General features: G+C 38.2%; 1 long non-coding RNA gene across 1 annotated transcript; it reads right to left on the reverse strand.

The window, feature by feature from the left end:
* Positions 1 to 3,728: 3,728 nt before the first annotated feature.
* LOC119616811 lies at positions 3,729 to 5,780 on the reverse strand. The gene is made up of 3 exons (XR_005232863.1): positions 4,435 to 5,780; positions 4,123 to 4,339; positions 3,729 to 4,038 (listed from the first exon to the last, which is right to left on the reverse strand). It is a non-coding gene; the product is annotated as an uncharacterized LOC119616811 (long non-coding RNA).
* Between the last annotated feature and the right edge of the window lie 33 nt (positions 5,781 to 5,813).

Genomic DNA, 5,813 nt, shown 5'->3' on the forward strand with positions numbered 1-5,813 from the left:
CAGTAGCAGCAAGGTAAGTGTCCTCGGTTTTCCAGGTAAGTAGTTCCTTAGGTCCGTAGTCGTGGCGTGGCAAGAAACCTGAGTCGTAGGCACAAACAGAGATCGTGATTAACACAAGGAGCATAAATTAGGTTAGACGCTGAGGCGGAGAAACTAACCCAGAAGGTTCGATGCTCCAGCGAAGATCTGATCCCCGCCTGCTGCTTAAGTACTGGCTGGTCTAATCAGTGGGAAACTGGAACACCTGTGGAAGAATGATTAGTGGCTCTGCCCACAAGGCAGAGCCAAACCCAGATCCTCACAAACTCCCCACGACCCGGAACGGAGAAGTGGGTAAAGAAAATGGATGAATGAATGGATATATTACTTACTTAAAGCCATACACACATACAGAAATGATGCCTTAAAATGTTTGTTGGATAAAAACTAAGACTAAAAAAGAGATGGGTACTTAAATATAGTAAAGAAACAAACATATCAGAGTTTTGTTGCACAATTACACTAAAATGTTATATTTTTTTAAAAGGTGTGTTCTGCTTACTACATATTACAGATTAAATCAAAAACCATCCTTAAACCTTCAGAGTTGACCAACTTAGGTGACCTGAACTAAAGTATAATTTCCAATCATAAAACAAAGCTATCATTCATGGTAGTTTGGACAACTGACTCTTTAGCTGTGAATTCAGTATTCTATAAAACCATTTATAGAATAAAAGGTTTTATCCAAATGGTCAGTGCTCCACTGTTGTTGTCTGTTGGTTAGGACTAAGGTTAGGGTTGTGTGTTTGTTAGTTTGGTAGGGTTAAGGTTTAGTTAGGTTTATTGTAGGGTTAAATTTAGGGTTTTGTTTTTGTTGGTTGATTTGTGTTCAGGTGATGCAGGAAATACCCACTTCTCTGACAAAACAGAAAGTGAACAAGTGGAGCTGCCTGAATGACAGTTTTTCTAGTTGTGTGACATTAACGGATCAACCTGCTGAGTGTAGTCACTTCCTGCTCAGCTTCACAAGCAGAAATATGGACATCCTCTCATGTCGCTAAATTAGATTTATTTAAAATTCTGCAACGAGAGCTGAGCTTCAATCAAAGAATACAGTCTTTGTAAAGTTAGAGTAGTTTTGGCAAGATTTCCCATCAGTACTGGTCTGACTGGTTAGGTGACAATTATCATATTGCATCAAACGGTGACAACGGCCAACTGATGACAGAGATAAAATAAAATTTTGTGTAGTTAGGCTTTACAACAATAAACAGACATAAGTTATAAGGTGAGAATCATAAAACTATCCCTGATGAATGAAAATAAATAAATAAAATATAAAAGATGCTGAGGCTTAAGAAACTAGGATAAATAAGGCTACGTTCACACTTATTGCTCAATTCTGATTTTTTGCTCAAATCCATTTTTGTGTGTGTGTGGTTGTTCATATTACATTTTAAATTTGACCTCCATCAGACTCCAGTATGAACAGTCTCCACTTCCTAAAATGACCCACATGCCCAGAGTAAGGTATTTTGCCATCCAAAGCATGCTGCCATTGTTAGCATGTGTGTATTGATTCTGAAGTTGCTGTTCTTTGTTTTTGTCCTGTTATGGCATTTCAGGCATATCGTATATAGGAGATGGCTGCCATCTTCTATATACGGAGGGGGGGGGTATGTGTAGCAGAAAGACCGACTGTGTAGCAGAAAATAAGGGATAGATAGATAGATAGATACATACATACATACATACATACAGACACGTAAAAAAATAAAATAAAATTTTAAAAAGTGTGTTCATGTTACGTGGGTGTATAAGTAGCTGTCCAATTGGGCCAAGTGTACATCCAAATGGTAAAAGGTAAAAGACGACAGAGAAGAAAAAGAATGAAGATGTTAAACTCACTATTCTCCTTGTAGATTTATCCAAATGTCTGTTTCTTCCTGTAGACATGACTTTCCACTTCCTGTTCCTTATAAAATAAAACCATTTTTACTTGCCTGTGTATTCTGTGGGTTTTTGGTCTTAGCTTTCCTGAACCCTGAGGTTAACAAGGACCATAATTTTAAGACAGCTGGTCTGATTTGTCCGGAGCATAAGGAATGCGTTCCAGTAATTTCAGCTGAAAACATGGGATGAGTTGACAGCATTTAGAAACTGTTAGAGGAAAAGCTTCTGAATGAGTTCATGAGGGGGCAGCTTAGAAATCCAAACTATGCTTCTGGTTCTGGTTTCAGATCTGCAAGGAGTTCATGTAATTTTAGTTTTACACTTAAACTTTTTCAGTCTGCGACAGAGCCAGTAGGCAGTTAGAAAAGGGTCAAAGTTCACCCAGGCAGAAACACTTCACTTTCTGCTGGATCTCTGCCAACACGCGCACAAGCACTTTCAGGTTCCTGAACAACAGAAGCTGTAACTGTGTTGAGACGTGATCCGCAAATCTATCAATCAGTCTACATGTCAATCAAGCAAAGGAGACAGGGCTTTGGCTAAGACTTTTTCTTCCTCTTCAGTTCAAACGTCTGTCTCAGGCTGCAGAATTTACTTAGTAGGTTTTTAGCAATGGTGTCTATTGCTGCTGCATCAGATTATTGTATAACCTCCTAATTCAAAGACCAAACAAACTGCATGTTAAACCAGAGAACAGGATATCTGCAGAGGAATTCACTGTGTTTCCCCTGAAGCGGTCCATATGCAGTGTTGGCTGTCTTACAACATGACGCAACACTTACAGGAATAACTGTAATCAACATCATTTATACTCTAACATGACAAACAAGAACTTAATTATTCCTGGACGTGTTTTCATCTTGTTTACATCAACTCAAATTGATTCTGTGCCACAGTAACTTCCTCTCTCTTGATGTTTGGGTCAAAAATATCCAGCTGTGGGTTTTTATTCAGAGGGCCATGGGTGTTTGCCTGAGCAAAGAAAAATGTCAAGTGAAAAATCAACATTCTGATTGTTGTCAGCTTATAGTTAATTCTTGAATAATCTTAAGAAATTGTTTGTTATATAACCAGCTACATGAGTTAGATAGTTTCAGAAAAACTATCTCAGTCATTGGACTTTATTTCATGTTTGTATGTGAAAGCACTGTTGAGTCTTTCTAAAAAGGCTGAAGTTACTGAAGTGAATAGTTTTGGTTTTAATTTAAATGCAGCTAATTAAGCGTAAAAGAGGATTTTTCTTTCTCGAGCATTGTCAGTTTCTAGTTGTTTTGGTTCATCATTCAACTTGTTGTTTTGTGTTGGCATATTGTGAGACTTAATTTTCTTATTTCAGGTTCAAATTTCACCATTACCGCATTCAACAAGTAAAGAAGTTTTCCCTGATATGGGTCATGGCTTGTCATTAAAGGGTGATGGTGGGTTCTGAAGTAGGAGCAGTTGAGAACCATTACTAAATATGAAAACATACTGATATTGTATGTGGAAAGCTTATTTGGAAATCTATTCATGATTTTGTGAAAATTATTAGTGTTATTTTTGAAACAGTCACATTTTAGTACACAAGTTAGTTGTTATAAATAAAAACAAACACATAAAATAGATTAACATAAGAAATCACATGATTCAAAAACAATTTTAGAATATTATGATCAAATGCAGTAAGTTTTAGACATACTTCTTTTTTTTGGTAATAGTATTTTCTATTATTGAAAAAGGGTAAACTGCAATATTATTCTGCATTTTGACCTTTTTTCATTGCTATTATACTTTTTTATAATATATTAAAATTAGACAGAATTCAGGGAAATAAAAAAACAGTTAAGGTCTACGTGTGGCCTGTACAGCCACGGCTAAATCAAAATATAAGTTTTATAACTTTTGCAAGAATAGCAATGACTTGAGATACATTTTTAGGCTTTAACAGCTATACTTAAAGAAGTGTAATATAATGCTGCTGTCATGATGGGTCTAATGCTTTTTGCCCACATGCAGAAACACTCACGGAGAGACGGATGTTACAGTGGATATTTATTGCAATAACACCAAAATCAAACAAGGAAGCACAGCTAGGAGGATAAGCGGGTCGGAGTCCGGGTGCGTCTGCACACAAGGAAAGAGCGGGGTTAGATGGGTTCACAGGGGTGGGAAAAGGTGATAACTAATGGCCGAGAGCTCAGTTCTTACTTGAAACATACAGAGGAAGATGGGAGGTGGTACGTGGTTCCAGAGTGGGGAAGAGAGCTGGCGTAGGCTGGCTGGAGATGGACCGGCGTTGGAGGGTAGGCAGGTCAGATATGTCACCACAGAGGAGCAGCGGAGCAGACAGCAGATGCGTCACGAAAAAAGGTTTCTTTCAGGACCGGGGGCTAGAAGAAACCGTCCCAAGGGCCTCGGAGGATTCCTGACGGAGATTTACAAGTATATGGTGAGAGCCTGAAAAAACTCGGAGCAAACACAAGAGATCTTTAGAATAGACACACTGAGGGGCTAGAGTACCAAAAACTGGCAAACACTCTGGCAAAGAAGTGTTGGCTGTCAGCTGCTCATATACTCCTCTGGATGATGAATCCCTTCAGGTGCGGATAGTTGAGAGCCAGCAGGCACGCCCTCCCAAGCAGAGTGATCCAATCGCTCCCTCTGGTGGCCCGGCACAGAACTGAAAAGGAAACCAAACTAATCCCCTCACCCAGGAACCCAACAGCTGCTTCATGTAATGGGTCCTGCATAATTTAAACCAGCTGAATTAGACATAATGGAAAAAAAAATCATGAAACAAAGAAAAAGCAACCACTGAGTGCTCAACATATATACATACCCCTTCTGAGGAGTTATAAAAAGCTTTCTTGGTAAATACCTTGTACAGCTAAGTGAGCAAGCACAGGTGCATTAAAAGAAAAAGATGTTACCTTTTGAACAATCTGAAATATATATTTGCACCTCTGCAGCTTTAAAGAGATTCTCATTACACATCTGTGTAGGAATGTTGTCATAAATCCAAGTTTTGATGAGAATCACACAACCATCAGTCTTGGTAATTCAGCTGCTTTTGTCAGCCTGAGGCCNCTCCTACAGCTTTTCCAATCTGTCACTTTANNNNTAAAGTTATAACCATTCTTATTTTTGAGCTTCACCTTTAATGTATGAAACAGAAACACCAGCACCATCATTGCTACATTTATTGTCTGATATGTGAAACACATGATTTGTGACATTTTGTCTTCCTCTTTTATTTTATGGTGGATCACAAACAACTTTTAGGTGCTTGCTGCCACCTACTGTGACTTTTGTCAACTGCCCTTTTGTGACTTTAAAAGAACATTTTAATTACCTGATTTTCAACACCTGTGTGGAGAAAATCAGAAGTCCTTTGCAGCAACACCATCCAATCACAGAGAGGACAGGGAGGTATATATGCATGATGAATTGGCTCAGTTACTCCTAGAGACTGTGAAGCAGCAAAGGTGAGGGGCGATTTTAATCTCGCTCTGTGTTTAAAGTGTTTAAATGCAGGCAAAAGCTTTTAATGCTCTTTATGCTTTTAATAGCTTTTAATTGGTCATGCTTTTGAATGCTAAGCTTTCCAATGTTTGCTACGCTTTCCAATGCTGTTTTCAAATGCTCGCTGTGGTTTAAAGTTGTTTTATGGTTTTAAGGTGTTGAAGGTTTATGATGGTTTAAAGGACTTATGATGGTTTAAAGGGCTTATGATGGTTTAAAAGGCTTATGATGGTTTAAGATGGTTTAAAACGTTTGATGGTTTAAAACGTTTATGATGGTTTAAAACGTTTGATGGTTTAAAAGGTTGTATATGGTTTATGATGGTTTAAAAGTGTAAAAAAGTGCTCAACATGTACAGGTGCTGGTCATAAAATTAG

The sequence above is a fragment of the Kryptolebias marmoratus genome, unplaced genomic scaffold, assembly GCF_001649575.2.
Source record: "Kryptolebias marmoratus isolate JLee-2015 unplaced genomic scaffold, ASM164957v2 Scaffold27, whole genome shotgun sequence".
Lineage (NCBI taxonomy): Eukaryota > Metazoa > Chordata > Actinopteri > Cyprinodontiformes > Rivulidae > Kryptolebias > Kryptolebias marmoratus.